Raw genomic sequence first — 7,807 nt, forward strand, 5'->3', positions numbered from 1 at the left:
GTTTATCAATTTATTCGTTTGCCATATGGCTTGAAAGTTTCATCAGCGCTGTTTGTAAATATGGTCAACGATATCATCCCGGATAAAGCTGGAATCACCAAATACGTCGACGATATTCTTCTTCGTTCTGCAACATTCGAATACATGCTGGAATTATTGGTGGAAGTTCTTACTATTCTACGAATCAACAATCTACGTTTAAATGCGAAAAAGACTACATTTTTCAAAGGAAAAACTGAGCATTTAGGATTCGATCTTAGCCCTGGCAGAATTTCAAAGCAGTCATGTAAAATTGACAAATTTAACGATTACATCGCAAAACACACGAAACGCGGTCAATTTGTTCTCAAGAATAAAATCGAGATTCTCGAGCTGATTGGCTTGACCGGATTATATCGAAGATTTATTCCTCAATATCAACAAATTATTGCACCTTTGTACGAGTTAACTTGCGATAATGTACCCTTCGAATGGGGACCAAGGCAAGATGCAGCTATCGAGAAATTGAAGCAAGAATATACGAAAGACTTCGAATTAGTTCCAGCTCGAGACAAGATAGACCTGTACCTAGATACATACACATCTAATGATGCTATGAATGCTGTTTTGTATCAAAACTACGAAGGACAAGACGAAATTATTCTATTTACCAGCCATAGTTTTAAGCCGCATCAAAAGAAGTACACTTTAATTGAACGAGAAATGTATACCTTAGCCAAAAGCATCAAAAAACTACAACTATGGCTCCATGGCAGAACAATTCATGTTCGTAGCGATTTACTTTCAATTGTACATAAATTTGAGACCATCGCAGAGGTTCACAGAAAAGCCGCTGGATGGATTACGTTATTTAACTGCTACAATTTGATTTACGACCTACGAAGAAGACACAAGAAATGGTTCGGAATGCAGGCTCCCGAACTAACTATTAACAGTGCGAATTGTTCCAATTTCATTACCGAAGAAAATGACCTCTCACTGCGTATTCGTTCTCATTTATTGGATTATCTCAATCGTCTCAGTTTATTTCAGAAACGTGATCCAAAATGCGCAGATATTTTTCGTCGATTAAAAACACCAGATGAATTTTTAGATGCGAGAGGAGTACAAATTAAAAATAACCTAGCTAAACGTTATTCAATTGAAGTGATTGATAACAAAGAAACATTAATTTTCAATTACCCAGATGAGAGCCGTGTTCCAGTGCTGCCCGACGAAATCTTCAAAGACATGATTCTATTTCTTCATGAGACTTACGGCCACGTTGGAGCTAACAAGCTTGAAGCTATTTTCCGTCGTATGTACTACTCATCCAATGCGAAGCATTTTATTCGTTTTATCACCAGCGAGTGTTTGCACAGCAAAGCAAATAAAACTTATTCAGAAAAGAAACCACTCGAATTTGGATATACTAATTCATACGGACTTGCTGATGTGATCTCTGTAGACATTCTTGGACCGATTTCAAATTATTCCAATCAGCCGAAATATCTCTTGGTATCGAAGGATGTTTTCTCTGGAAAAGTTTGGTTATCACCACTTCAAGATATTCTCCAGCAAACTGTTGCCAACGCTATGGAAGCTGTAATTAAAGAAATTCATTCTAAAAAGTATAAAATTCGTAAAATAATTACAGATAACGCTACTCAATTTACCAACAAGATTTGGCGTAAATTATTGAAGAAATATAAGATAGCGATTGGACACTCAACAGCGCACAATCCTCAATCAAATCTAGTTGAGAGAACTATGCGCATTATTGGAGACCGTTTACGGATTAAAATGAATGTTAATGCAGATGGTGCGTACTCACACCATGGATGGAGTACTTACGTCAAGGAAATTGAAGAAGAAATTAATAATACGCCGAATGATGTCAACGTTCCTCCAGACAAATTATGGCAACTTGCAGAATTTGAAACCGACCTTCCTACTGGAAGAGTAACATTCAATGCCAAATATCATTTACGCAAATTACTGGAGAAGAAAGAACGTCAAGATTTACCATCTATCACTAGCGAAGATTTAATGAACTCGAAACTTGACCTACTCAACAATGTTTACACTTCTGTTGATAACGTTGTTTGGGTATCGATCGATGGCGCATGCGCTAATAACGGTTCAGACGACGCAATCGCTGGAATTGGCATCTGCTGGCATCCTGAGGGTAAACAAAATGTTTCCGAAAGAATCAACCACAAAGATTATTCACCTACTAATAACTTAGCTGAGGCTATCGCACTACTTACCGCAATGAAAATTGCTATTAAGCAAGGAATTACTCGATTACACGTAATTTCTGATTCCCGATACCTGACATCAGCTGTAAATGATACTTTTTCTAAATGGACTGATAACGACTGGAAAAACTCTGCAAAGAAGCCAGTTCATCATCAAGAAATATTTAAGGAAATCATCCAGCTGAAATCTCAGTTTGACTTATTTGAACTTACTCATGTATATGCGCGAGAGACTGATTTTGGCAACTTCACCGCTGATAGACTCGCTCGTAAAGCTGTATATACTACCGAATTTGACATCGCAGCAGCTGAGAAACTCACGAATCATCAAGCTCTTATCAGATATATCAAGGAGCAGCGTGAGCTAGATTTTCAATCCCGGGAGCAGAAACATAATAAGCGTTTTGGTGACCCGCGAATATTTAAGCCAGGTGAACTTATTATGATAACCAATCATAGGCTATCATCGGCAGATAAAGGAGCTTCAGCTAAACTTTTTCCAAAAAGGTTTGGGCCATATGTAGTGGTGGCTCACGCGGGGAAAAATTGTTACGAAGTTCAAAAGGTTGCTGACAAGACTGATAAGAGGCTTATCAACGTACGTCAAATTACGACCTACCTCAACCTACATCATTTTAAGCAGCTACGCGAAGAACCAAAATTGTGCTCCAAATACGATGATCGCTCCTTACAGAAAAGAATGAAGCAATTTGCTGAGCATCGAGATTTGCTGGAAAACTTTATTAAAGAGCTTGAAGCTCCACCAAAGAAGAAAACTCGTAAATTCAGCGAAATGAACGATGAGGAAAAATTAGATCAATTTACTCAGATTCGTAAGCGGTTTCGGAAGAAAAATAATGATTATGATTCCAAGCAATTTGATGCTGTTTTATCTCAGGTAGTTCCAGATGAAAAATCTCGCGAAAATATTCAACATCAAGCTAATTTGCGATATAATATGCGCAAGCGCGAAAATATCAATTACGACGAAGGTACTGACGCACCGGAAGACGGGCCGCGGACAGGTAGAAGGCGTTTTAAACACGTTAATTCTTTGATTCTGAACCTGCTCGATCATGAGCAGCGAATGAAATTCGTTGAGTTGTTATCCGAGCTTCCTGATTGGTCGCAAATGCCCTCCGACCCTCCGGTCCTAACATGTTGATTATTTTTCTACCTACCTCGCAAGTTTCATTTCAAAAGCTGTTCATTATATTTTTCAACCGACTTCAGCTAACATCTCTTGTTCACAAATGTCCCAATACAAATAAATACTGATTCTACCACTATTTATTCTATTCATTCTATTGATTCGTACGAATTTACTCATTGCTGCAGAGCCGTATAAATACTATTTCAAAGAAGAAGAATTTTAATTTGTTCTATTATTTCTATTTTGTCTATTATTTCAATTTATTCCTGGAAAAATGTACCCATTGGACAACTGTTATCCGCTTCGCTACGTAAATAAAGCCGAAAATATCATCAGAATTCGTCGCTTTGATGGCAGCTACCAGGATGTTTTTCTCCCAATTACATGGGATAATTTAGAAGACAAATTGGTCAGCGAAAATTGCGATTACGGTCCAATCATGCCGCCAGATTATCAAGACCATTACACTTACGCTCAGCAGCATTTCTACATAAGCCGCTACATTTCATTAAGCAGGTACGACGGTATGCACATTATGCATTGTTTCATTAACGGCTGGTGGCTGATTGGCGACGGCATCGCGCATGCAATTGCAAGATATGCTGTCAAAGAAGAAAAAAGAGTTATAAAGATGTGGGATAATTCAAAGGTGTCCGGTACGAATATTTCAGCGAAGCGTTTGATGCATAATGTCAAGCATCATAAAATTCTAGTTCCAAAAAGAATCATCCTATCTATAGGCTGCCATGATATACTGAAAGAAACGTTCAATAAGTGTTGCTATAACACAAAGGAGCTGATTGCTTTTCTATTAGATCAAGGCGTCGAAGACATTTTAATTCTACCTAATATTAATTCAAATATGCTACCAGATCATTTGCTACGTGGGAAATTTCGAAAGTGGCTTCGTACCGATTTAATCGAAATGGACCCACAGATCTTAAAATATGCAACCAGCCTTGAAGAAATTTCAGATAGAGCGGATCCTTTCTACAAAGATGGAGCTGGAAATTATTATTCAAACCCGCTGATCTACGCTGAAATGGCGTACCGTATCGTAAAATTCACTCAATCTTTAGAAGAAGCTAACCAACTATGAATTCGACCGATATTTGCGTAATTTCCGGTTGATTGATATTTGTTCAATTTATTCATGATGTACATAACGTGTATTTTTTCCAGACAGAGAAATGTCATTTCATTTCATTTTATTAATCGTGTATTATTTCTATTTTAATCTATCAAATAAAATCAACAAAAATTCGACCTTGTACATATTTCTTCTATTTATATCGACGAGCTGAGCTACGCCTAACCATCATCGACAAGCAAATCTTTGCTTAGTATACGAAAATAGACAGTCGCAGACCGATATTATACGTACAGAGGGAAGGGGGTTGCGATAAGAAGCAAGCTTCGATTAACAATGATCCTTATCGGTTCCTAGAAAAACCCAGCAATAGCAGCGACAGCCTAAGCCTACGCATCATACCTACCATTTCATCATTCGACTTTTGCTTCTCTTTGTGTTTAGTGCGTACATCTCTAACGTGGTGAAATTTTTTCTATTCTTTCAAAGTTTAATTTCGTTCTTATTATTTCTATAATCGGTAAGATTTACGCAGTGCTGTATTTTCTTGGTTCGTCTACTCTATTTTTTTTACATTTGTTCGATCGTTTAAACCATTTTGAAAATTCCAGCTATTTGTTTACAACCTCATTGCGATCAAGGTGGATAATACGACGTATTGATTGGAGAATTATTTGTTCTATTGAATCGTAAGTACAAGTGTTGATTTCATCATTAATAATTTGCATGGTTTACCGATTCTGCTGTAAAACACACGTACATTCGTACCTACCATCTCACCACGTGCTTTAGGCTACCTAGACAGCCATTGTTTTAATAATTAATTCAAATTGAAGATAATTACGAAATTTTCACGTGCTATTTATTCTATTTGTTCTATTTGAAGTAATCTTTCAAATTTGGGAAAGAATAAATCAAAATTCAACATTTACTTCGGTTCTGTACGTGTATTTTTACCAGCTAGCCTAAGTACATTGCTGTTTTCATCGTCAATTTACTAATCTGAGTGTTTCATCGCAGATTTTCGTTGATTGGTGAACCGAATTGTTCAAGAATTTATTCACGATATGATCCAGCTTTGTTTTGTTACTGGTACGACATATTAATTCTATTTCAACCAAAAATCCAGACGAACGATTAATTCTATTCATTCTACTTTGTTCATCTAGCATCGAACCTAGTTGCTGTGATTAATTGTTTCAATTTACGAAGATATTAATTTGTTCGACGATTATTGAACCGGAATCTGCGGAAAGGTAAATTGACCAGCAATTTATTCATATTATTTCTATTTCGCTCGTGAAACTTGTACTTACGCACTGCTATTTCTCCAGTTTATTCGTTCTGCTATATCATTGGTTGTTTTGCTGAGATTTGTTCGTTTGTTCGCTACGATTTTCGTGAAAAAGGTATTGATTATTTCCATTTATTCTATTACTTCTATTAATTCTATTATCGATATGAATATTCATAAATTTATCACATGGAATGGCAATCAATACTCGTTCAAGAAGCCAAACTCTACCTCCTTCCTGAGACAGCGCGAATTCGATCGAGCAAAGTTCAGAGAAGGGCTGTGGGAAAATTCTATTGATTCGCTGTGTAATACTTTCTACATGGACGACATACGTGTCTACGAACCTAATTTTTCTCGATTAGATTTTCCAACGGATTTTATCCAATCTATTAGTATCGAAGATTCCAGCGATAACTTATCAGACACTGATTCTTTTCTGTCCTCTAGGCCAATGGAAAGGTATCGTGTTCCGGTATGCCAGTACTGCGGGGAGGAGTTCGAGGCAGGACAAGAAACTGTACGGAATGAAACCTGTCCACATACTTACCATCGCGAGTGCGTTAAAAGCTTAACTGAGCAACGTACGCCCGCCGGCAATTTCCGCTATCTCCCCGCAAAATGTCAACATCGAAGTTGCGGTGCGGTTTTGATTCGACAACACTATCACAGTGTTATTTTCCGCTATGAGACGCCCGAAAATATTTGCACCAACTCTGGACACCGGCATAGAATCGCGAATCTCAGCGACACGATTGATTTCCAGCGTGAGCGCATCAATACGTTAAATGATTCGCTTCGCGATGCTGTAGCGCAGAATGAAATTATGACCGGAAGAATCGCAGACCTAGAACGCGAAATTACTCGACTCAGGCGACCAGCGCAAGATTACCAAGGTAATTATATTGATTACAGCCCACATCGATATATTCCAAGATGGAGCAATTTCATCATCGATACTCGTTTTATAATCCCAGATTTCGAAGACGATCTCAACCGTCGAGATAACAATGACGACGACGATATCGCCGGTGCACAGCAGCAGATGGTGAATCACGATAATCGAGCTACTGGGAATGAAAATCAGGACGATCAAGCTCCAGAGAATTACGCAAATAACGATAACGAAGCCAACGATCGCCAGGACGTCGATGAGCGCAACGACCTCAATGAACCAATTGATCGAGCATTCGCTGAAGGATTCGTTCAAACCAACGGTAATTCTATTAATTCTAATGCAAATTTACGCATCTCAAATTCTGAAATCACTTTACCTAATCGTGATTTTGATCAATTGTTTCTAATTAATTCTATTTATTCTCCAGAAGAACGAGAGATGCAGCGCCGTATGGACCAAGAGCGAGATGCTCAAGATGGTGTGATTCCAGAGCCAGTTCCATCTTCGATCAGTACTCCGGCTCCGTCCGCTCCTAATCTCGACGATGTAAACCTCGAAGAGCCTCACCCATCGAATTCTGGACCAGTTTTAGTAGCGCCAGAGCTGGGAGAAGCAGGAAACGTTGCTGGACCATCGCGATTTCGCGAGCCTTTCCAGCCTAGTACTCGTAACGTCTTCTCTTCTTTCTACAATTCCAGCAATGTATTGGTAAACCACGTCATGCGGAATGCAACCAAACAGCGCAATGATCATCAACCTCGCAACCAACCGCTGCTGGATGATGAAGACGCCCCGTATGAAGACTTCAGAACGAGGCGCGAAATACGCGTCTACGATGGTGGCGTCCAGAGCGCTGTATTTCCACATCGACGTGGAAATATTATGGCTATTTTGAACCAGTCTGGCTATACTTTCAACCCGCAGATTCAGCGCGAGCTTCGTCACGAGTATACTCTGCATAGCCAGCAGATGTATTCTTCAGTTTACACGAGCTGGTCACCGGACGACTGCCGTCCAACCACCCATATTTTCCTGAACGGATGGTGGGTGATTGGCGACGGTCTTGCCCACGGTGTTGCGAGAGAACCGCTGAGACGAGATCCAACGTTAAAGAGTCGCTGGGACCGTAGCC

At 39.1% G+C, this 7,807-nt stretch overlaps 1 long non-coding RNA gene across 1 annotated transcript; it reads left to right on the top strand.

Moving 5' to 3' along the window:
- The first annotated feature begins 4,709 nt into the window (after positions 1-4,709).
- On the top strand, positions 4,710-6,552 carry LOC135847898 (uncharacterized). Its single transcript, XR_010559267.1, has 3 exons — positions 4,710-5,739; positions 5,818-5,892; positions 6,228-6,552. It is a non-coding gene; the product is annotated as an uncharacterized LOC135847898 (long non-coding RNA).
- Positions 6,553-7,807: the final 1,255 nt, after the last annotated feature.

The sequence above is a fragment of the Planococcus citri genome, chromosome 5 (genome assembly GCF_950023065.1).
Source record: "Planococcus citri chromosome 5, ihPlaCitr1.1, whole genome shotgun sequence".
In the NCBI taxonomy this organism is placed as follows: Eukaryota; Metazoa; Arthropoda; class Insecta; order Hemiptera; family Pseudococcidae; genus Planococcus; species Planococcus citri.